Source organism: Cupressus sempervirens, chromosome 11 (genome assembly GCF_028749045.1).
Source record: "Cupressus sempervirens isolate cs-2001-9-10 chromosome 11, ASM2874904v1, whole genome shotgun sequence".
NCBI classification, from domain to species: domain Eukaryota; kingdom Viridiplantae; phylum Streptophyta; class Pinopsida; order Cupressales; family Cupressaceae; genus Cupressus; species Cupressus sempervirens.
Window position 1 is genome coordinate 609,263,519 of NC_143128.1, and position 27,073 is coordinate 609,290,591.

General features: G+C 33.4%; 1 pseudogene across 1 annotated transcript; it reads right to left on the minus strand.

The window, feature by feature from the left end:
• Positions 1-19,009: 19,009 nt before the first annotated feature.
• On the minus strand, positions 19,010-25,286 carry LOC149531154 (cysteine-rich receptor-like protein kinase 14; annotated as a pseudogene). Its single transcript, XR_016358779.1, has 7 exons — positions 24,342-25,286; positions 23,984-24,118; positions 23,653-23,792; positions 20,317-20,527; positions 19,965-20,199; positions 19,518-19,668; positions 19,010-19,446 (listed from the first exon to the last, which is right to left on the minus strand). The product of XR_016358779.1 is annotated as a cysteine-rich receptor-like protein kinase 14 (transcript).
• Between the last annotated feature and the right edge of the window lie 1,787 nt (positions 25,287-27,073).

Here is a 27,073-nt window from a genome sequence, read left to right on the forward strand (position 1 = left end):
AGATTATCTAAATGGTGATCGATTCAGGTCTTTTCGTTAATCTTCCCTCCACAATCTAGAAATATAGCTGATGCCACAGAATTAATCATATACTATTAAATTTGCCTGCCTACCAATACTTGCTAGACTGGTGCGATTTATAATATAATTTGCACCCCTTTCAAAAAGTGTCCAATTTGAGTCTGCCTAGTGTAAATATGTATAATGCACTAGGTTGCATGCAATATGGATCAGCTACGAAGGTATTAGATTATACTTCCAGTCCTCCTGCAATGAAGATTTTTAATTTGTTTTTCATCCATGAACAGTCCATATGGAATTCTCTATGGTGGAAAATGAATAATCCAAGCCGCTTCCCAACCTCTTATTACTCTTGAAACTTTCGGCCTAACTCCAGAAATGATGCAATTTGGGCTATATATTGCTTCCAACCCTAGTTCAAAAATTCACACTTAAATCCAAGCTTGCAATTTTTTTAATGATCCTTTAGACCCCACACTAGTGATGAAGGTGGTTCACAAAATGGTTGCTTGTGTTGGAGGTTAGCTCCAAAATTATTATTTAAGGAGAACGCTGCTCCAAAAGAGGTTATCGAATGGAAAATTGCCCTAACTTGTAGAATTTCAAATCTTCATTAATCTGTTGTAAACCCTGTTTGAAGGTGCCTCCCTAGATGTAGTGAAATGTTTGGAATAAAATTGCCTTACTTTCCTTGCCAACTTCAAACCCTGAAAAATCAATTCTCAAATTCATCCACCATGAAATGGCTGAATACCATCTCCAATGAGCAACCCTTCAAAAGATATCTCACTTCCTCAGTTATGCAGATCCAACGGAGTTTTCATTCCCAAAGACCTAATGGAAATTTGTAGACCAAAGACCACAAATTTCTCCAATATAATTAGAAGTAGAATTCACAAAATTGCCTACTCCAATGGGTGCCTACCGCCCTCTATTTATTTACCTTTTTAAGAAGTCACTAGGAGCTTTTAGAAACATCTTTATAAAATCTTCTTATAATGCACTTTATTATTAAATAACTTCATAAAATTAAATAAATAAATTTATAAAATTAAAAGTGCAATCTCAATTCAAAATTAGAACATGTAGCCCCCCCCCCTCTCCCAACTTACTAGATGTAGGCTCAGTTATAACACTCCAAGAGAAATATGCAATCATCTGGCAACAGGATGAATCTCCAAAATCATTTGCCTACGAGAGTCAATGATAGGAAAATCTACTATAGAAATCATGTCACTAGAAAGGGGACATGACAGTCCGCCCTTCTTGTAATTGCTTGTCCTCGAGCAATCTCAAAGCCGGATGCTGCAAAATTGTTTCATTTTCCCAAGTGGCATATTCAACTGGTATATCTCTCCATTTAACCAAATATTCTCTAATCACCCTTCTATGGAGCTGCTTTTCCCTACTATCCAAAATGAATTCTGGCACTAAGATCAATTTCCCTTCATCATCCAAGGGAGGTAATACTGTAGAAGGTACCACATTCTATCCCAACGCCTTTTTGAGGCACAACACATGGAACACATTGTACACTCTGCTATCTGCTGGAAGCTCAAGCTCATAAGACAATTCCCCTATACGCCTAGTGATCCTGAAAGGCCCATAATACCTAGGCTTAAGCTTCTCTAATCCACTCTTCTTAAGAGTAGATTGTCGAAATGGCTGAAGCATGAGGTAAACCATGTCACCAATGTCAAAGCTCCTCTTTGTCCTCTTTTGATCTACATACTGCTTATACTGATTCTGTGCCCTGGCTATGTTATCCTGGAGAGCATCAATAATGTCCTTACTCTCTTGAATCAAATCCTTGGCATGTGGAACCCTAACATCACTCATCTACAAATCAACAAAGCTCAGTTCATCATATCCATACAAAGCTCGAAAAGGTGTCATCTAAATAGACATGTGAAAGGTGGTATTATAACAATATTCACACAAATAAATCCATCACACCCATGCCTTCTGCTGATCGTCCACATAATTCCTCAAGTAGCCTTCCACCCACCTGTTCACTATTTTCGTTTGTCCATCAGTATGTGGGTGATAACTAGTACTGGGTGTGAGCTCAGTGCCACATAATCAAAACACCTCCTACAAAAAATGACTCAAGAATCTACTATCTCCGTCGCTTACAACACTTCGGGGTATCCCATGTAACCTAAAAATCTCTCTGAAGAATACCTCAGCTACCTATACTAATGTGTAAGTAGTGGTGATGGGAAAGAAGTGAGCATACTTCGTCAGTCTATCCACCACCACATAAATGCAATCACATCCCTAGGCCTTGGGCAAGCTTGTAATGAAATCCATGGATATGCATTCCCGCTTTTGATTTGGAATGGGATGTGGCTGTAGGAGTCCTACTGGGAAGGTGTGTTCTTGTTTATTCTGTTGGAAAACATGACACTCACGAACATACTGTAATACATCTGTCTTGAATCCTTTCCATGTGAACCATTCTCGCACCTGCCTATATGTTTTGAAGTACCCGGGATGACCAACTATAGGTGAATCATGGAGGGCCCTCATAATAGACCACTTCACCTTCGATCCTGGGACTAAAAATATCTTGTGCTTATAAATAATCAATTCATCCACAAGTGTATACTTGGTATCAACAATTGTCCCATCAACTATCCTAGATGCCCAAGAGTCTTTAGCATACTCTGCAATAATCAAATGCTTCCAATCCTCAGAGATCTCAACCATTGCACTAAGAAGTGGACTGTGTGACAAGGCATCAGCTACCACATTCTGAGTCCCCCTCACATATGATATATCAAAGTCGTAAGCTTGTAGCATACTCACCCATTTCTATTGTCTATCATTGAGATCTCTCTGACCAAGGAAATTTCTCAAACTATTGTGGTTGGTTTTAATACAAAACTTACCACCTACTTGATACTGCCTGAATTTAGCCAATGTGTGCATGATAGCTAACATCTCCTTATGGTAAATGGTAAATGATCTCTCTAGCCCACAGAGTTTCCTGCTCTCATATGCAATAGGGTGTTTGTCCTGCATCAAAATAGCCCCAATACCATCTCCTAAAGCGTCACACTGGAGCTCAAATGGCTTCGAGAAATTGGGCAATGCTAATATCGGAAATGAAGTCATGATCTCTTTAAATCTATCAAAACAAGCCTGTGCCTTTGATGTCCAAACAAAGGCTCCCTTCTTTAGAAAATCTGTCATGGGAGCTACATGTCATGAATATCCACAAACAAATCTATGATAGAAGCCACATAAACCTAGGAATCCTCTCAGTCGAGTCAGGTTCTCAGGAATAGGCCACTCCATTATAGCACGGATCTTATCAGGATCCATCCATACTCCTTCTCTACTGATAATATGACCCAAGTATAATAACTCAGTCATACCCAAATCACATTTTGACTCTTTCACATACAAGGACTCTGCCTGCAAGTAATTTAATACTGTCTCTAAGTGCTCCATATGCTCATGCCATGTCTGACTGTATACCAAGATATCATGAAAGAAAACCAACAAAAACTTCCTCAATTGATGATGGAAGACCTTATTCATGGTGGACTGAAAAGTAGCTGGTGCATTGGTCAACCCGAACGACATGACCATGAACTCAAAGTGCCCATAATGACATCTAAATGCAGTCTTCTCTATGTCCTATTCTCTGACTCTAATCTGGTGGTAACTGGATCTCAAATCAATCTTACTAAAGTAACATGCCCCATGTAGCTTATCTATCAACTCATAAATCCGCGGACTGGGATATCTATTCTTAATAGTCTTCTTATTTAGCACCCTGTAATCTACGCACATCCGCAGTGAACCATCCTTCTTCTTTACCAAGACTACTGAAGAAGCAAAAGGAGACTTACTAGGTCTAATGTGTCCCATTGCAAGGAGCTCCTTGATGGTTTTCTCCATTTCATCCTTGAGCCTCTTAGGATGCTTGTATGGAGTAATCATAACTGGTTTAGCACCCTCTTCTAACTCAATGATGTGCTCAATCGCTCTATTAGGTGGTGTACCAGGTGGAATATGGTTGAATACCTTGTCATACTTCTTTCTCAATATCTGGATGTCTGGGTGATATTTTGTCTTTTGTTGTTCCTCCTTTGTGGGCATGAGAGTACACATGGCTGCCCATTGGATATCGTTATGCCTCACCAATCTTTCCAATTGCTTGAAAGAAATGGTTCGGATGTCACTATTTCGGATAGCTCTCAACACATGTTGTTTTCCATCTACCTCAAACTTAATCTCCATGTCCTTGAGTTTGAAAGTGACCTTGACCAATAAACTTAACCATGTCATACCCAAAACGATATCCAAGTCACCCATATTGACCACATGGTAATCTGCTTTGAACTCGTAATTATTCAGGCATAAAGGCATGTCTCTAACCATCCTGTTACACTTAAGAGTGTAACCATCAGCAACCTATACTTGAAGACCCTCAAACTCCTCTGTCTTAATACCATGATGCTCAACCAGATGTGCATCAATGAAGTTGTGCGTAGCACTTGTATCAACCAATGTGATCACCTTCTATCCTGCTAGAACACCACATAACCTAAAGGATCCCTCCTACTAAATACTAGACAAATGTCCCTGCTATAAATGTAACTCAGGTTCCTCTTTTTGCTCTGAATCCTCTATCTCTCCCTCAGGCTCTGTATCACTATGATCATCCTCATGTGATGTACTATCAAAATCTGATCCTTCGTAATATGCCCACATAACTCTATTGGCCTTTCCCTTAGGTGTCAAAGGATAATCATGGTCCCTATCATATGGGCCTTTTCAATAGAAGCATAGCTTCTTCTTGCGCAATTCGTTCAGTGCCTCTGCATCCAAGGGTGTAGTGGATTTACCCTTGGTATCAACATTCTTCCCTTTATTCTTATCAAACTTCTTATTATCTCTAAAAGAAGTAGTACTCTTGGAAGTGAACCTGCTACAGGGTGTTGTAAGCTCCATACTCCATGCTTTCCTCATAGCCTCCTATAGTGTTGGTGGGTCAAATGCCTTAATCCAACCCTTGAGGGGTTCAAACAATCTCTCTGTGAACAAGATAACCAACCATCTCTCAGACACATCCTGTACCATAACTGACAACCTCTAAAATTCACTAATATAAACCTCCAAACTGCCTAACTGTCTCAACTATGCGAGGTCACAAAAATAGATCTCTGGATCCTTCCTATCAAAATGTTCAACCAATCTATCCAGAAAGTCCTGGTAAGATGTCACCTGGTTGTGTTGCAAAGTAACCATTCCGTGTGACCACCAATCATGAGCTGAACCCTCCAAATGCAAAGTGGCATACCAAATGGCATCTATCTCTGACATGGGCCTCAATGCCAGTAAAGTATCCAACCTATGAATCCATGCCTATGCTTTCATATGACCACTACCATCGAAAGATGGTAAAGTGAGTTTTCCAGTAGCTCGCTGCAACTCACTATCATGACCTCCTCTAGGCCTCCTGTTCTAATGGCTACTCCTCATATGCTCTCTCCTCTAGTTTAGGTAGCGATCAAAGTTTAGTAGCTCATGCACATTTGGTGGTAATGTCTGCCATTCTATAGTAGCAGCTCTAAGATCATCCTGAAAATCCTTCGACAAGTCATCTTCTCCTATCTCCTGAGCCTTCTCCATTAGGAAGGTGGGACAAGTAGGCCTATTTATTGTCCATGATCTGCGCCTAGGAGCACCCTGTGATCCTACCACACTTCTATTATCTTGATCAAGTGTACCTCTACCATGTTCCTGAATCCTAGGCTAAACAACTCTCTCCATTATGGTAGTCAATGCTTGTAATGACTCGGCTATTTCTTGATGTTCGGTGGTCATGATTTTGTAAAACTCTCTAGTCTCATCATCATCAATTCTAGGTGGACTCTGTGACTGTCTCTCACCCATATCTCTAAATTTTTTTTCACCCTTAAGTGTTGCTCTTCTACGTATATAATACCTGGGATAAGGTTGCAAAAGATGTTTTACCCAACAAGATGGCAAGAACATCGCTCTGATACCACTGAGATGACCCTCACTATAGGGGCCTTTAAAAGAACAATAATGAAATATGGAAATTTGTCAAATACTTGGCATGCACATGATAAATGAATAAGAATGTAATTTTTCAAACAATTCACCAAATGAGCTGGCTGTAACAAATGCAATGGATAATGGTAGTACCAACAATATTCAGGAAAATTTATTTTAAGGACAGATCTGTTACAAAATCTAATGGTAATAAAAAATTCTTCCCATATTCAATAACAATCCAATTGAAATGAATAACAGAGTCTGTACATAGACAACCAAGCAACATTAAGAACCTGGTATTACCGCTTCCATTGTTTGTTGTTTGCATGAGATTATCTGAATGGTGATTGATTCAGATCTTTTCCTTAATCTACCCTCCACAATCTGGAAATATAGTTGATGCCATAGAATTAATCATATACTATTAAATTTCCTCGCCTACCAATACTTGCTAGACTTGTGCGATTTATAATATAATTTGCACCCTTTTCAAATAGTGTCCAATCTAAGTCCACCTGGTGTAAATATGTTTAATGCACTAGGTCGCATGCAATATGGATCAGCTATGAAGGTATTAGATTATACTTCCAGTCCTCCTTCAATGAAGATTTTTGATTTGTTTGTCATCCATGAACAGTCCATACGAAATTCTCTATGGTGGAAAATGTATAATCCAAGCCACTTCCCAACCTCTTATTACTCTTGAAACTTTTGTCCTAACTCTAGAAATAATGCAATTCAAGCTGTATATTGCTCCCATCCCTGGTTCAAAAATTCACATTTAACTCCAAGCTTGCGATTTTTGTAATGATCCTTTAGACCCCACACCAGTGATGAAGGTGGTTCACAAAATGGTTGCTAGTGTTGGAGGTTAGCTCCAAAATTATTGTTTAAGGAGAACGCTACTCCAGAAGAGGTTATCGAATGGAAAATTGCCCTAAATTGTAGAATTTCAAATCTTCATTAATCTACTGTAAAACCCTGTTTGAAGGTGCCTCCTTGGATGTAGTGAATTGTTTGGAATAAAATCGCCTTACTTTCCTTGCCAACTTCAAACCCTCAAAAATCAATTCTCAAATTCATCCACCATGAAATGGCTAAATACCATCTCCAATGAGTAACCCTTCGGAAGATATCTCACTTCCTTAGTTATGCAGATCCAAGGGAGTTTTCGTTCCCAAAGACCTAATGAAAATTTGCAGACCAAAGACAAAAAATTGCTCCAATATAATTAGAAGTAGAATCCACAAAATTTCCTGCTCCAATGGGTGCCTACTGCCCTCTATTTATTTACCTTTTTAAGAAGTCACTAGGAGCTTCTAGAAACATCTTTTATAAAATATTATTATAATGCACTTTATTGTTAAATAACTTCATAAAATTAAAACTGCAATCTCAATTCAAAATTAGAACATGTAGCTCCCCCCCCCCCCCGCCACTTACTAGATGTAGGCTCAATTATAACACTCTGAGAGCAATATGCAATCATCTGGCAACAAGATGACTCTCTCTCCAAAATCATTTGTGCACGAGAGTCAATGATAGGAAAATCTATTGTAGAAATCATGTCACTGGAAAGGAGACATGATAGTGAAAATAAATATCAAAGCCTGGAATAAGATAGACTTTGGGCATATCTTCCAAGACAAGGAGGTGAAGACAGACCAACTTTGAAATGTTCAGGAGATGATACAATAAGAAGGGTATAATGATCAAAATAGGATTGAAGAAAGATCAATCCTTATAGAACTCCACAATATAATATCTAGGGAAGAGTACTTTTGGAAGCAAAGATCCAGAATCAATTGGCTTAAAGAGGGGGATCAAAACACTAGGTTCTTTCATCTTTCTACCTTAAAGCACCATGCTAATAATAGGATTTTGGACATAAATAAGGCTTATGTCATTTTTTCTAATGATAATGAGATTGTGGAGGAGATAGCCGATACTATCCAGGGACTCTTCGCTTTCATTGAAAGACCAGGAGGAAATTTTGGCTACAATCCCCAAACTGTTACTTGACTATCATAATTCTATGCTCAAGGCAATTCCCACTATGTAGAAAATTAATGAAGCCCTAGTTTAACTTCCAACTAATAAAGCCCTAGGGCCAGATGGATTCTCGACTTTCTTTTCTCAAAAGTATTGGGAGGTGGTCAAAGGGGATGTGGTGAAGGTGAATCAAGAATTTTTTGGGGCCAAGAATCTATTGAAGGAACTCAATGCTACCTTCATGGTGCTTGTTCCGAAAACCTTAGGGGTTGATTCGTTCAAACCCATTATCATATGTAATTCTTTTTATAAAATCATTTCGAAAGTACTAACCATTAGGATTCTCAAGGTGCTCCCTTTGATTATCTCTCCATAGAAAATGGGATTTGTCCTAGGAAGATAGATTCTAGATTCAATTATGATAGTTCATGAGGTGATCCATTCCTTGGAAGTAGGGAAAAGGGAGGGTTTCCTCCTCAAGTTGGACCTATCCAAAGCTTATGACAAAGTGGACTGGGACTTCATTAAGGCTATTCTCTTGAATTTTGGATTTGATGCCTATGTATGCAAACTCATCCTTCAACTTGTCTCCACCCTGTCTCTTGCTTTTATAGTCAATGTTGTTCCCCTGAATTTCTTTTTCCCCTTGAGAAGGCTTAGATAGGTAGGTCCTTTGTCTCTTTTTCTTTTCATTATTATGGTAGAATGTTTAGGGAGGTTAATTCAAAGGAAAAAATAGGAAAGGACCCTACAAGGTCTTAAGACATCTTTCAGACAGGTCTCTTTCACCATCAGCAATTTGTGGATGACATAATTCTGGATGGGGAAGCCACAGTTCAGAAGGCTAAAGTGTTTAAGAACTTGCTAGAAACCTACATGAGGGGTATAGGCCAATCTATCAACCGAGAGAAAAGTTCAATTTTCTTTGTTAACACTCCTAATGATCGACAAAGAAAGATTTCTCAAATTCAAGATGTAGAGTGAGATCTCTCCCAGCTAGTTATCTTAGAATGCCCTAGGGTTTGAAACCTTTGGAATCTTTCTGGAATGGTATTATTGATAGACTTAATAAGAAGTTGGTGGGTTGGAAAGGAGCTGCCCTTAGTCAAGCAGGAAAATGTAACCTGGTGAAATCTACTCTATAGAACCTACCAACCTATGCTCTTAGCCTTTTTGGGATTTTGATTAAGTATGTAGACAGAATGGAGAAAATCCAAAAGGGCTCTTTATGGTTAAGACTTGAGGAAAACAAAAGATATCATTTGGTGGCCTGGGATAATGTCTACATCCCCAAATGTTATGGTGGTCTGGGTATAAGAAAAATTAGACACCTTAATAATGCCCTATTAGCAAAGTAGATATGGCACTTATTTCAGAGCACTGGAGAATGGTGGGATATTGTCATGGAGAAGTAATTGAGAAGGTAGTCCCTCAACTTCCTATTCAATGAAGCTAACATTCCACGTGGATCCTTTATTTGGAATGGGATTCTTAAGGAAAGACCTTTGGCCAAATCAAAGGCAAAATGGAAAGTGGGGAATGGTGAAAGCATTCTCTTTTGGCAAGATATTTGGCTAAGTTAGGGGCTCCTCATAAATTTCTCTAATTATGAGAGATGGGTTAACTCTTGTGTAAGAAGATTTGGATTGAAAGTTAGTTACTACAGAATAGACCAAGGGTGGAAAGACCCATCTTTAGTATCTTAGGATCTCAAACCTCTAATGATTATTCTGAATGCTATGATTTTAAACAACAAGAGGGATGAACTTATTTGGGAGGATAATACCAATGGGTTATATTTAGTTGCTTATGGGTATTTCTCACTTTAAAATAGGATGGAAAAACCCATTTGGGCTAAGGCTTGGATATCTAGACTTACCCCTAAAATCAACAATTTCTTTTGGATGGTGTTGCAAGACAAAATTATCACCAATGATAACCTTTCAAAGAGAGGCCAGTACATTATTAATAGGTGCAACCTATGTAAGCATGATTCAGAGATAGTTAATCACATGTTTATTCATTGTCCCTATTCCTTAAAGGTTTGGGAACTTATGACCAAGAGCTATGGGGTCAGTTGGTGTAAACTAGACAACTTCTAGGATTTCTTTGGTGAATGGAATTGTTTGCATAAAGGCATGAAGACACAGATGATTGGCTCTTGGACTCTTCCACATTTCTATTGGGGAATATGGAAAGAGAGAAATAATCGTATATTCAGAGGAAGGGAAGCTCCAACATTAGTTATCATAGATAAAATTGATAGTTCTATGAGAGAAAATTTTGCTATTAGGAGGGGGAAATATTGAAGGAGGAAACCATATGGAAAGGAAGAAGGATAGGGAGGTGAAAAGACAAGAGGCTAAGTGGCTTTTTACCCTAGAAGAATGGCATAAAGCCAAATTCGATGGCACAACCAAAGGGAACCCTGGCCCAATTGGCTATGGGAGAATAATTAGAAATTGTCATGGGATTGGTGTAGTAGCCTTTTCCAATCCTTAAGGGACTCAGACGAACCATTATGCAGAGGCTAGTGCAACTTTTCATGTTGTCAAGCTGGCTCTTGGTATTGTGATTGACAATATTTGGTTAGAGGGAGATTCTTTAAATATAATAAATTGTTTAAATGGATGCTCCCATCCTTCCTGGACCATTGCTAACATGGTGGAGGAGATCCAAGCTGATTTGGGAAAATTCGAAAGGGTCCATATTAGCCAGATGTATAGAGACGAAAATTTTGTTGCAGACATGTTTGTGAATGAGGCAGTGGCCAAAAATATGGTGATGATTAGGCATAGTGGAGATAACTTTCTAGTGGTCGTGAAAGATAACCTAATTCTAGAAAAAATCCAAGGGAGTATGAAGGTAATCTAGAGTTAATAATAGAAAGATATGTAGGACGATGTGAAAGACAAGGTTTTAATGAGAATCAAGTGGAGGTTATGAGATGACATCATTTTGTGTACTTTTGGCAAATTTTATGGGTCTTATTTTTATCTTCCATTAAAATTGCCAGAGGTGGAGAAGATTTAGTGAATTGAGAAACATAGAAAGAAAATAACTGTGAAGGGCTAGAGTACTGGTGTAGGCTTTCTTTGCAAGAGATCAAGATTATTGGGGAGAGGAGAAGGAAGGAGTCAACTAGGGAGGTGGAAAAATGGAGAAAAAGAATGAAGGTCTAGAATAGACTAGAGAAGGACAGAATAGCAAGGTACATGGAAAAACTCCATGGTTTTGACAAAGAGATTACTAAGCTCATGGTGAATAGCTGGAAAGATGGATGAGTCAAAATTGATAGGGTCTCTCACCAGGTGAGCATGGAAATGATTGCTCTTGTTATAAATATTCCTTAGGAGGGGGTTAATTTTTATAGGGACAAGAAAATATTGGCAAATGCAGTGAAGGATTTCATGAAGAATGTGGAAGACAGGAAGAAGTTAGTGAAGGTTGAGACTTATTATGAAATGGATTCAATAAAAAAGCTATGGAGGTATATATTAAGGGTTTTCATTGAATTCATTACCCTGGATACTAGATTTGATTGAGTTACAATGCACCACTTTGTTCTGCTAAATCATTTTAGACATGGAATAAAAATTTATTTTCCTTTCTATTTGTTTACCTCTTTGAGCAAAAACATTGAGGGCTATAAGAAGAAACCTAGTGTAAACCTGACTCTTCATGAGGGTTTTCACCTTCTGGTCTATGAATATCTCAAGACCCAGACCAAGGGAAAACCCTTAGGCCACTCTAGGGAAGCTTCAGAGAATAATGGGAGCTCAAATTTTTCTGACTCTGACAACACCTAAAGTCATAGCTCAGAGGAAGAGGATAATACCCCCTCAATAGGTAAGAAGCCAAAGTGGGAGGAAAAACTTTCTCCCTCTACTAGTATTGTCCCATGCAGAAAGAGCCCAGAGGATTAACACCTAATCCTATGGAACAAAGGGAGGAGGAGTATAATGATGATGATGAGGAAATGGAGTTAGAGGATGAGAAGATGGAGGAGGATGTCACTATTCTTCCTAGGAATCCTAAGAAGAGGAAGGATAAGGAGGATATGCCTCTAGAAAGGAGAAGTGACGAGACACTAGAGATTCATGGCCCCTCCCCTTCCCTCTCTTCTCCCTAGAAGAAGATAAAATATATTTTGGTGGAAGACAGTGGTGAGGAGGTAACAAAAAAAAGGAGGAGGGCATGGAGGAACTCAATACCAAAATGGAAAAGATGGGGATACTCAGAAAGATAATGAATCCTCAAATTCTTGAAGACAGAGAGGGAAAACTTCATTTCGAGGAACTCACAAATCTAGCTTTGGTAGCAATTTTAGACTATGCAAGGGAGGTAGGGCTCAACCTTCTCAATAATGCCAAAAATAGTATGATAGAAAAATTTCACTCAATTAAGTGGTTGTTCCATGAGATTGAAGAGCTCAAGGAGAAAAGGAGTTAGGAGGAAGGCCAAAGGAGGAGTAGCGACCAGGGTTCTATAGCAGACCAGGAGGATCATATTTCTAAGGTTGAGAAAAGGGTGCAAAGGATGGAGATATCAAACCAGAATCTTGCTAATCAAGTGATTGCCACTTTAAACATTCTTAACAAGAACATCAATAGCTTGGGCGAATCTTTGAAAAACATGGGCATTTGTGCTGTAAAGGATGAAAGGGGCAATGAGGAATCTAGGTGGATTGAGGGGAAAATGAATGTGACCAAGGGCCCGGTGGAATGTGCTACTGATCTAAACTAGGAGTGTGCGACTGTGGAGATCCAAAGTGTTAATGAAGTAGCTAAAACCATGTAGGAAACTAATAGAAAGATTGAATAGTACGAGTTTCATTTCCTATCCTATACTTTTATCTGTCGATCTATTGGCTTTTGCTATCTGGCCATTGGCCTATCTTTTTTTTTGGCCTTATGTAGGTAAAAGTATTGGGTCTAGACTTTATTTAATATTATTTTGCCAGCTATTTTGTAAAAACTTTTGGGTTTCAAGATCCTTGTAAAACCTATTTTTCTTAATCAAAAACAGCATAATCCTAATCATTCTTAACATAGCAAGATATAACCAAAACTTCCAATGCATTAATCATCCATGTTAACACTATTAATCACATTGTAAAATAGTAGTTAACTTAATTATTATTTAAATCCAAGTTAAAAACGAATTTTGGCCAAGTCAAAGAAACAAGGTTGCCACATAATCCCCACATAGGCAAAAACAATAGAAGTTGCAAGACATGTATGGCTTGGCTACATTATCCAATAGAAGAATTTCTTAGAGAATGTGAGAAAATTATGTGTAGTTGCTTCTCAAGATTTTTATAGTTTTTTCTACCAAGAACTTATGTTGATGCTATTGTATTCTTATATTTTTTTTTTTTTTTTTGAGTGGGAATATTTATAGAAGGAGTGGATCCTAAAAAAGCAAAGTGATATAGTTTCATCAAATTTTACAAAGAGGGGTAATGACTGTGTTATGCTATTTTGCACAACTAAATTTAGCTTCTTTGTATACTTTATTTTTAATCTTCTACCATTTTCAGTTTTTAAATAATGGTTGCCATAGAAGTAGTTCATGATATTCAATAATTTGTGAAGGATTTGTCTTTTCATTATTTTGTAAAAATAAATAATTTGTGTTTGAGATACCTTTAGTATTTAATTTCTATTACAATTAACATAAAGTATATAATTATTCTACATGTGATTAAGATATGTTAAATATTACAATTATCATATTTCTCTCTACATCTTTGACCTATGTTTTATGTAACTTTACAATCAAACCTATATGCACATTACTAAAAACTAAACTTTCTAATTTACCCTAATTTAATCTTAACTAATTGAACAATTTTTTTGTGATGAAATTAATTATCCTATATATAAGATGCAAATTGATTTAATTTCAATTAATATATTTGTTAAACACATATATAGAATATACATAAATGTAGACAAAAGATCTTTAATTTACAAACAAACTAACTTAAAATTGTAGTATGAGAATTTCCAAAAAAAAACTATTGTTGATCTTGAAAAAGAAATACAGTTTAGGTGAAATTAAGCAAATTTTAGACTTATCTATAAAAGCCTTAAGAAACTAAAAACTCATCCAATCTAAAATTTTGAGAAAAATATATTTGAATGAGAAAATTATATTTTAACTATATGATATTAAAAAAATATGTTTAAATATAAAAAGATCCAAATATTAATTTTTTTTGAGAAACAATGAACCTAACCATTTTTCACTATTCTATTTGTCAAAATACTTGATGAAATAAAGTTATAATTTTATATGAATAATATTAATACTATTATAAATATAATACTACAAAATATTATAAAATAGATAATATGTCATTTATTTTTTAGACTTCAAATGAAAATTTTAAATAATTTTTTTAATAATAATATTGTAATTAATATTATATATTTGAGAAAATTTAATTAACTTGGAAAAATTACGATAAATTAAGTTTTCTATAAACAATTTCTTATAACAAGAAATTAGAAAGTCTAAAAAGGGTTAAATACTAAAATATGTTTGGAACTTTTATCTAAAGTTTAATGTAATTTTAGAAGCTAGACAAAAATTTATAAATTGGAAATTTTTATTTAAGACTTAGAGTTTTATATAGGCAAAATTATGAATTATTATAAAGCTCTATTTAACTTTTAATTAATATGATATGTATAAAGTCACATTAATTAAGGTGAGGTCAATAATATACTGAATCTTAAAATATTGTCTCATTTCTATGAAATCATGTATAAGACCAATAAGTGTAAACATAAAAAACTTTGATAATTTTTGTTGTTTAAAAATTTGACATGTTACATTACAAAAACAATTTAAAAACTTTAAAAATATAAGAATACTAAATTCTAATTGGCTCAAATGAGTTTTTTTAATAACTAGTTATGAAAAACCCATTGCAATAGTATATGCCTATCAACAAATACTGATAAAGTTTTAGCTTTATATGGTCAAAGTTATTATGGAGAATATTCTAACACTTAAAAGTAGCTAATCATATTAAATTTCAAAAATAACACATTGGAATAAATATTTGTACAAAAAGTTGGAAAATAATGAGTCCGCAACTTTTTAAAAAATTATAAGTTAAAACTTAGAATTATGGACTCTATTAAAACTAAAAGAGACTTTAACTAGGGTTTGGTGGTTTCTCTAAGGAGGTCTATTGTTATAAGAGCGAATATAATATTTTTTATTTATATGTTAAAACTTTGAATCATAAACAAATTCTTAATAAGAGTCAAAAGAAATTTTAATTAAATTAAACATTTAACAAGTTTATTTCAATCAATTACAATGCAGAAAAATAAAAGTATTTGTAATTATTTGGAAAAATCTACAACTTACTCTAGATCTACTTTCATATCAAAATGATAAATAAAACATAAAATATTACAATCCAAAACTGCATGCAGGTTAGAATAAAACATAAAATATTATAGTTATATTAAATTTCTATTCATTAAAAAAAATATCTATTTTATAAAGTGGAGAACAGTTTATTAATCTGAGTTATTAGTTGAGTTATTAGTGAGGCCCAAAAATTTCTCTCTCACTTTCCTTCCCTTTTGCCTAGAATAGAGGATATAGAGGTTGATTTGGAGGCTTTCTCTTTACACGAGTGATCTTCATAATTTCTATAATACGCTAATGGTAGTTACTAGATGCCTCTTATTCTAGTTGAATATTTACTATAGAAAAAATAGTAAACTAGAAGTCATGGGTAAGGATGTGCAAAGTAGAGGACGAGACCAACGATAAAATTGTTGGTGCTTAGTAGGAGTTAAGAAGCAACCAAAGGGATAATCTGCATAATTGGGCATTGTTAGAAGAGCAAGTCTTTAATGAGGAGAAGAATGTGATTATTAACACTTTGGGATCCATGTAGAATAACTAAGAGAAGATGGGGAACAACTCAAGGTGTTTGAGTCTTGTCACAATGTTGGTTAGAAGAGGATGGATTTCACCATTGAAGGGATCAAGGAGGAGCTTGAAGAAATATAGAAGTTCAAAAGAAAGAGGATGGAGGATGCATAGATTAAAGATGAGGTTCTACAGGTGGATATTAAACATGTTACTAGGGTGTCATAGCTCATTAAGAATTTTCCTTTGTCCTTTGGACTTGATGCCATGGGCCCTATCCTACTTTTCCTAATAAAAACAATTTAGACAAGGACAATAATAAAAAAATAAATAATTAAATAGAAAGAAATTAAAATAATTATAAGAAGTTAAATTTTATTAAAATTAATATGGTGTCTCTAATTTTATAGGTTTAAATAATAAATTAGATACATAAATGTGTGTGTTAAATTTAAAATTAAATTTATAGTTAAAATAAATTCATAATATTTAACAAAAAAAAATTGACTTCAATAATACTATAATTACTAACTTTCACATTAAAAAATATAAAATTAATAATTATAATATAGTTTTTATCAAAATTTGATTCAAACAAAATTATAATAATTAAAATTTTATTTGTAAATTTATTCTTGTACACATTTTATTGAATGTGGCTATTCTTAATATAAATGAAATTTTTTTTTTTTAAATGAAAAACAAAAGAAATTCACTATCTTAATTACTTCCATAGAAAAGTAATGCTTAGCCTCAAAATGTATGATTTATGCATCTAAGTAGCTTTAATTAGAAATATTTTGAACAATATGATTTATGTATTAAGTAGCTTTAATTAAAAATATTTTGAACAGATACTTTTTAAGTAGAAAGAAGACAAATTCAACAAAATTTGGATGCATGGATAACACCTGTCCTTATAGTAGCTGGATTCAATATTCTTAGGGTTGAAAGCGAGCCTTTACAATTGTGAGTACTTTGCCCTGTTTAGGTGGAAAGTAGTAATCTAGAGACCGGAAAATGGATCGTTGAAATGGCATTATTATTCAGTACTTCAAATTATGCGGGCCCGTGTGTTTTTAACGATGCCAATGGGAGACCTTACATTTATGAAGTAAGATCGATATTGATTTTGATTTCAAAAATAGTGTATCATAAATAAGTATCATAAATAATTTTTAGTGTGAAATTATGCGGAGGGAAATTATATTTGAGATGCCGGATAAGCTAATAGAATGGAGCTGTGTAGTTTGATGTCATTATGAAAATTAGATGTTAATATGCTCGATCTTGTCTATTAAAAAAAAGATTAAAATTAATATTTATTAGCACTTCAGCCGATAGAGTGTAAACCAACAAAATATATATATATATATACAGGTAAATACAATAAAGGTAAATAGTACAGTTAGCATCTATTGCATGCCAACAAATCAGTATACCATTCCAATTAAGTGATTGAACTGACCATAAATGAATTAGTGAAAGTAGTTAATACAAAGTTAACAATAGTTAATATGTCTTGTTCAATATATATATCGACATAAATCTAATCTGGAAAAGTTTCATAACTATATAATGAGTAATGTAAACAAAGAGTACAAAGCATTGACAACTGATGGATGTCTTAATAGATGTGACAATGTGAGCGTAAGAAAAAGTATAATTGCTACCATTGGGATTGAATCTACTTTCTCTTTTGAACACGATTGGATGAGGTTTGTTTCCACGAACGTCCAGATGGAATACAAAATCAATTGGTTTTACAATGTTATAGTCACATTTAAGAAAATTTATCTTGGAACAAAATCATTTTCACACTTGTATTCTTATTAAAATTTATTTCTATTTATATTGTTAATCTTTCACCATAAAAGCAATGTTATAGTCACATTTAAGAAAATTTATCTTGGAACAAAATCATTTTCACATTTGTATTCTTATTAAAATTTGTAAAGTATTTTTATTTATATTGTTAATCTTTCACCATAAAAGCAAATATAAGGTACAATAGATTTGATGATTTTAGTTTTATTATGAGGTGTTAATTATAGTTATGTTAATTAATAATTTGTATAAGGTAAGGGTTATGTTCCAAGGATTGGTTATCTAACTTTTTAATTGTTTGTTTCCAAGGAACTAAAAGGCTAGAACAATAATTAGAAGCAATCAAATTGTAAACAAAAAAACAATAAAATACAATAAAATTAAATGTACCATTTAAGATTTGTATAGGAAGAAGTTAGCTATAATGACTACTATTGCTTTTATATTATTTATGATGTTCAAAGTACAATTTGTATAATAGAAAATATAATGATGGGTTGGATATAAGTGATCAAACCCATCTAGAAGCACTTATATTGTAAACATTTATACATGTATGGAATTGAATGGAAATTAATTTATGCAAGTGGAAAAACTAATGATGGTTGAGCCTATTATATTGTTAAATGACTGAAAACATAAGTGTTAAGAATCATAAGACAATTTCTACAGGCAATCTGGTAAAATAGTGTGATTCATACTATCCCAACACCTTTTCCCATATCAAATTCAATGAGATAAGAAACAATCAAATTGCAATTGCTTGCATTATAAGACTAAACACTTAGATTTTGATTTCTTGTACTTCTCTTGAGAGTACAAATATTGCTCAATTAATTGTTAAAATACTTATAAATAGAAGGTAGTTGGAAGCTAACATAGAGAATCTACTTATTATTAAATAATTAGAAAAATATATCAATTAATATTAAAAAATTCAAAATATTTCACCTTTCTTTTCTAAAAAAATAATAATTTTTATAAAAATTTATATAGAAATAAAAAATGTAATCATATTCATTATTTAAAAAATTAAGATTTTTTAATTAAGATCAATTAATTATAAACGACAATATTAAAAATTATATTTTATTATTTTCTCAATAAATAAAATAATAAGTAGAAAGAAATGATAATAATGGCACAAGAAAAGGTGTATATTCATGAAAAACATAAAGATCTATCATAATTTAATTTAATATTTGTTGATTTATGGACACCATAATAGAAAAATTATTGCAATTCAATATCATAAGGATTTGTCTCGCATAGTTTGGTATCATCATTACACTAGAAAAAGTCACAAAATTATCTTGGGCCCAAATCAGTTATTGATGTATCATTGATAGATGCGTAAGCCAAATGAGCAGTAGATAGAGTAGATGAAGTTGTGCTTGTAGATGTTGATGTTGATGCATGTTGTGGAACATTATCTTGTGTAATGCTGAGATAAGCAGGTTTTATAGGATTTGGCAAGTTGGTGACAGAAGCATTGGAAAGCATTGCATATACATTTACCATTGGTGGGCGAAGCACTGGATCTGCTTGTGTACATAAAAGGCCCACGTGAATGCATCTACCAATTTGTTCATTGGGGTAACAATTTAACATGGATTTATCAATTATTTCAATGATATTTCCTTCCTTGTAATATCTCCATACCTGCATAATAATCACATAAGAATTCACATATATAAAATAAATTATATTTTCCTAACTTTGGTTTACCTTACCCATTCCAAGAGACTTTGAAATTCCACGGATAATCTACTATCATTGTTCTTTCTTCCGCAAATGATTTCTAAAATTACAACACCAAAACTATATACATCAGCTTTGGCAGATAGTTGACGATTAAAAGCATACTCTGGTGCCATATAACCCCTGCACAATTGAGAACAATTATTAAATTAACATTTTGTTGAAGGAGAAAAAAACTAATAAAAAATTGTTTTTTTAAGATTGATTGTGTGACAATTTTTGGTATCAATTTTTGAAATCTTACTTTATAATCTCTCATTAGCCCTAAGCAAAGGAAAATGATCTTCTTTATAGATATGTAGTATAATCTTGATCATAAGAATAGTCATACAATAGATCTCAAGAAAAATTAAATGTTTATAGAAATTTGATAAACTTAAGTAAACTATTATGTTTAAGTAAAAAAATTAAATTCTTACAATGTGCCTGCAACCATTGTATTGACATGAGTCTCCTCTGAATTAAATAACCTTGCTAGACCAAAATCTGAAATTTTTGGTTGCATTTTTTCGTCAAGCAAAATATTGCTCGCTTTGATATCACGATGAATGATTTGCAATTGAGAATCTTGGTGTAAATAAAGAAGCCCACGTGCTACACCAAGTATGATATTCAAACGCTTTGGCCAGTCAAGTTCTTGGCTCCGCTGAGGATCTATATCCATAACCCATAATAAGTGACTCTTAAATCCATAACCCATAATAAGTGACTCTTAACTAAAAAACAAATATTATATCACAAGCGTTTAATATTTAGTGGAAATCAACTTACAAAATAGTATTTTGTCAAGGCTCTTGTTAGGCAAGAACTCATAAACAAGCAAACGTTCTACTCCTTTTGCACAATACCCAAGCAGATTCACAAGATTACGATGTTGAATTTTTGCCACCAACTTAACCTCATTTAGAAACTGCTTCTTCCCTTGCGATGATTGTATGGATAGCCTCTTTACTGCTATTTTCTTTCCATTAGGCATGGTGCCCTGACATAAAAGAAAACACTTCAATATTGAACTTTTGTCACACTATAAACATTTAAGGAATGTAGAACTCTTAGTTGAGAAAAATATGCTTTAAAATTTCTTATAATGGAGGAAAAAGATCATTGAGAAGAAACTGATGATGTTCAAGCTAAAGACAATGGTTTTGAGGAAAGACTAAGTCTAAAAAGTAAGTCACTTCTGATTATTTAATACTTTATTTTAGGAATCAAAGTGTTATTTTATGATGTTTAAGTTTTCTAGTTAAAGACTACTAGTACATATAAGTTGGTCTTCTTTAAACATCATACACCAAACATAAAATTAAATTAAAAGGTATGTTAACTTTGAATATTTAACAATTTTATCTTTAAATATAATGTTTAAATGTTCTAAAAAATTACATGCATTAATATTTAAAATAATACAAATGCCAAGTACCCACACAAAGCTTTGCACTCTAAAAAAGAAAAGACTTGCATCAATTGATTTTTGATCATAACATCAAAAAGTTATTTGTGTGTTTAATCCAAAATAATATAGATTCAATTGTGTGTTATTCTCTTGTGAGAGATAGTCAAGAATGTGATATTGCTATTAACTTCTATGAAAATTTTTCTATTCAAGCTGTTAAAAATAATGACTCACCTAAAGTTTATGGGTTGCCACCTGAAAGTTTGAAAAAACTATAAATAATTATTCAAGAAGCAATGATATTGTCCAAATATAATTGGAGATTATCCACAAGGGTTTACTCTCAAACAATATTAACAATGGCATTATTAAATGACATACTAAGGACTAAGATAAAAAACCTTAGTAACAAATTTAAAGCACATTGGATTGCTCAATGATTTGTATAAGATTCAAGTAAAAATTTCTTTCTCAGAAACTTGTCGACAATATTTGAGCCATTATGGATGGTATTTATACAGGATTCATCGAGAGTGGATGTATCTTAGAGAACTCATTACAAGTTGGAGATGCTAATGTACGGGAAAGATTATTAGATCAAAAATTTTGGGTTACCCTCGTTTAATTTAGATCAGTAATTTTGGGATGTTCCAGGGGCCTTAGATTCCCTCAAATGTATGTATTGGGGATTGAAGAAAGATTGTTTGAAGATATTGTGGCTCAAGTGAATACGAATGGTTCTTTAAATAACCACCCACTTTGATCTCTAGACATCTAATATAATAGAGCATGAATTCTACTGTGAGAGGGGTGACACAACATAACAAGGATAACTATTCAATTCGCTAATGCCCTAGCTCTTTTTGTACACTTTTGAAAGGTTACATTGGAAATTTATTTAAAAATTTACTATGTTTTGCAAAGCAATCTAGTACTAAGCTCTCAACTGCAAAATAATTTATGAGATTAGCTAGGAAAAATCTTCTCCAAAGTGGGTTAACAAATATAATTTTTAAAGGGTAGCCCCTAAAAAATAGGTTAGCAAATATACTAACTAAATTTCTACTTATCGATGAACACCAGGCCGGGGAACTCAAAATCACATTACAATGGTAGAGACTATTTGTGACAAAAAAAACCTATTAAATAATCAATAGATCCGCCAACTCTCCCGTAGAAAAGGATTATCAGAGTATAAGTTCCTCCCATTTCCCAAATGATTGGCTAGAAAATCAAAACAATTTCTCTCTTTAGAATTGATTAAAAGTAACATATCTGAGTATATCTTTCAAGGATGAATTTTGTAAAACATCTGATTTAGAGTTGTATAACATCTGATTTGGATAACTAGAATTTATGCTCTATTCTTCCAGGATGCTTGGGTAGTCTCTATCATTATCTTCTATTTCTGATTAACTATTTTTTCCTTGTTTTATATTTAATTTAATCTTTGCAGTGGCTTTCCTCACTTTTATTTTGTTTGAAAAATAGAACCATCCAATAGTAGGTGGTGGATGGAGTGCAGATAAAGACTCTAGATAGAGTCTGAAATAAATACAGAAATATATAATATATTTTAGTCTTAAGCATTGGAAACCTCACATCTGCTCATGATCCACAATGATCAGGCATAGATCTAATGGTTAAATGCTTACATACTTACAAACTTTAAGAAACCTCTAGAAAATACCTATCATTGGTGATTTATATTTTTTAAAAGCCTACATAAAATAAAGTTCTAGCTTTATGTGGTCAAAGTTATTTCAGGTATGGAGAATATTCTAATACTTAGAGAGTAGCTAATACAGATTGGAATAAATATTTTTACAAGTAAATGGAAAACAATGAATCCACATAATAATTGTTTATTATATGTTAAAACTCAAAGCTATGGACTCTATAAAAATCAAAAGACTTTAACTAAGGTTGGGTGGTTTCTCTGAGGTCTATTTTTTATTCTTTCTGATTGACTATGTGCCTCTTGTGTTTTATTTAATATAATTTTCTGCTGACTTTTCTAACATTTTTCTTAAATAAAAAATAAAATCATGGGCTAGATCATTATTGAAGTTTGATAATATTTGAACAAATAGATAGAAATAATAAGAGTAGATATAATAACTTATATTTATATGTTAAAATTTTAGATTATAGACAAATTCTTAATAAAAATTAGAAGGAATTTTAATAAAATAAACTATGACAGTGCAGAAAAGTATTTGTAATTATTTGAAAAAATCTAAAACTTAGTCTATGTGTATTCTCAAAATCAAAACAATGAATAAAATTATTTCAGATTAGGGTAACTATGAAAAACATTTGTACTTGAGAAAAATCTAAAACTGCATGCAGATTAGAATAAAAGATAAAATATTACAGTTACATAAAATTTCTATTTATTTCATTTTTTATCTATTTAATAATGTGGAGAACAGTTTACAGATCTCTCAAAGCCAAATCAATACACAATAAAAATAAAATATTTGAATTATGTAACTTAACTATTAATTTATTCTTTTCTTTTTTTTCTTTGGAAAAATCTAAAGTTGTATAGAAATTTGTCATCAAAATCAAATTAAAAACAGACATACACAAGAATTCTAGTTTTAGTTTTATGAATAAAGACCAACTACCAAAATTGAAACTTCCAAAAAAAAAAGAAACCAGTTCAACTCTTGATTATCATATTTTTATTGTTAAAATAATGATCTTACCTTATATACAGAACCAAAGCCTCCCTCTCCAAGCTTGTTATCTTCATGGAAGTCGCAAGTTGCAGTCTTGATATTTTCCAAATTAAAGATTATCTCAGGCTCCTCGCCAATCTCTGAATCTAGTTCACCATCTAGATTCCCTGGATAAGAAGAAAACTAACAACTTTTAATAAATATCTCTGATCCAAATGCAATATAAGAAAGGGAAAATAACAAATTTTCATCTAAATGGAAATGATATGTTAGTCACAACAATTTGAAGATAACGAAGAGAAACATTGTTTATAAAAACGTATAAAAAAAATTCAACCAAATATTCCTGCAAATCTACCTTTCCTTAAGATGGCTGGCTTCCATAATGCGCCGGGCTTGAGTTTTCTTTGGATTGCAAAGATGCATAACAGTAACATGACCAACAAGCCGCCTGAAATACCCACGGCCATACCGATTTTATTTGATGAATTCTCTGCACAGAAGATAAATCTGAGCGGTCAGCACTCAAGGAAAATATAGGAAACGTTAAGCTCACAAAGCACAATATTAAACCCCAATCTGGTCATTTAAAGGATATCAAGAAACGATAAAAATGCACTAGAAACAGCAGTCATAACACTTCTCTACTAATTCAATATTAAAGTCACTTTCATTGCTGTAGAATTCGATAGATTGCGATAAAGAATGAAATTAACTTGTAAGATAATTGAGAAGCATATTACTAGTCGGCGGCCGTGACAGTGGTGGAGAAAGCGGTTGAACGGGAGACGGTGGCGGTGGAGGGGCGGCATGGAAGAAGGGATACGTTTCGAAACGAGCAATGCAACTTCCGCACCAGCCAACTCCTCCCTGAAAAGGTCCATCGGAGCTGAACGTCGCATCCTACAGCTGACGAATTGCGTATTTCAAGCATGTATTGCAGTCGTCAACAGAAGTTAAATCCATCCAACACTGCAGCAGGCCGTTTATCGTATAAAATGTAGTGGTGGGTTTTGATCCAGAAGAGTATCGTGTTGGGGATTGGATAGCATTTTCAGATAGATTGCTGAAAAGCTCCTTAACGGCCGCCTTGAACTCCTCAGGTTCATCTGTAACCTTCGCTGTATTATAAACAACTTTTGTATCGGTATCTAGTTCTCCGAAGAAGGAATAGTTCTCATAGTGTACGAAGCATTTGTCAAGCATAGATCTCCCGCTGCTTACATTTTTACAAGCATTGAGCATGGAGCTGTTTGCGTCGTGTGAACAGCTGAAGCATTCTTCCGCAGTTGCGTCTCCCCTACATTGGAGGAGACCATAAACTGTGTCTGGACTTTGGCCATAGGATGAGGTATTGAAACCATTTGATGATGATGTATTGTCCACAAGATTATCAAGAACTATTTTAAGATTATTCTGGAATTCAGTGCTTGCGTTATTCTTGCCGCAGTCCTGCGCTGCACTGCAAAAAATATATGATAACAGAACAACACAGACCAACTTTGGATACTTCTCATTATAGGCGATCAGCATTTTGTCTCCCCCTTAACAATTCTTTCACAAACAGCGCTATTTAATTTAATGTGAATGCAGTGACTCGTTGATTCATTCAATTCTTAAGAATGGGGGAGATGCATTTACCCTTTCAACCACGCAAAAATTAGGTATCTTTATGTACATTTCGAAAAACTAAATTAATTATGACCACAAAAAATTATTTTAGTCAAGCTTTGAAATGTCTCTATTGAGAAAAGCTGCAAGCGGGGTGTTGAAAAGTAGTTCAGTCAAGAAGTATGCCTGCACTGCATTGAAGGATATATATTGAAATTATGACCTTAAAAAATGCCGTGATCATACCTGACGGATGTAAAACAGGTCTTCATTCATAGTTTAGCAACCGTTCAACAGGAGTTGCGGAAGAAATGTTGGCTCAGATTTAATCAAGTTTGTAAAACAAGTCACATTGAAAAATAATTAACGGTAGCACTCTTTCATTCCTACAGTCTTTCTAACACCCTTTTATGTTAGTGCGAGTCCCGTCTGTAGGAAGCATTCTTGCCACGCCAAAATCTAATGTCTTTGGTTCCAGGTTAGGATTAACAAAAATATTAATTTCTTTCCAACGTTCCAACTAATGAATGGTAGTTGAGAATTCTCATTTTGAGATATTCCCATGGACGTGGTAATTGAGGTCTTTATTTTCACCCTTTTCAAAATTTTAATATGAAATGGTAATTTATTTTCATTTTAGTATTTAGGTATATACAAGGTATATAGAGAAATAGTAAGGGAAGTGATCATAATCAAGAGACATTTATATTTGTATAGTTCATGTGACATGAACATTAATGTAAAAAAATGTTAAATTAATAATTATGAACATTATATTAAAAACACTTGTAGAAAACTATTAGAATGTGTTCATGTATTAAATAATTTCTCTTACAATATCTATAAGAGTGAACTAATCAAGTAAATTAACTTAAATAAAACAAAAGTTTTATGGCACTTCTTTTAAATATAAAGGGAAGAGTATTTTGTGATATAAGTTGTTGCAAAATTTTGATATTTTTGAAATTTTGTATAGAAACCAAATAAGAGTTATGTTATGATCATAAGAATAAAAGAATTAATGCATACCCAAGTGTTTTTTACACTCATGTCAAAGGAGAAGATTACTGATCTCAGATTGGTTTTGACAAGTGAGTGTCTATATACTTAAGTCGATTATCTAGTTCATATTAAACAAGTATTATATGTCGAGCACAACATGTATAACTTAGAGCACGTCGAGTCAATAGTGAGTGTCGAGTCACTCATATTTTGATCACTCAAGTGTCAAGCAGAAAGTATATGCTGAGTGATTCAGGATTCAACCAAGCAATGCATGCCGAGTCATTCAGATGTTGAGTAACAGAGTTTTTCCATAGTTATTTGTATTGGCACAAAATATTATGTAAACCATTTTTCAGCCAACTTATAGATTGAATTACGATATTTTGGTGATAAAGACAAATCTTATGTTGGAATCTCTATGAATTACATTCATCCAATTAGGTAGATGGAAGGTTTAAGTGGCAATATGGGTGAATTATAGTTGTTGATTCATACCTAAACCTAAGTCACTTAGGTCTTTTAAAAGAGTATAGAACCTAAACTTCTTGTGAGTGTGAAATGGAATGTATGAATGATAAAGGAGAGTTTTGCATGCACAAACTAGGAAATTCATGGTGACCAAGGTATTATGATCTAAAATTTCATTGTAGAATCAATTAAAGGAGAATTGAAGGAAATACTGAATACCAGAGAGACATTTTATCAAGAAGGATCAAGAATACATCAGTTTAGAGGTGATCTATCATCAAGCAACAATGTGCTAACCATAGGATCAATGTTGAGACATTCTAACACGTGAATAAGTTAAATCTCTTAACAAAGTAGTCCTAAC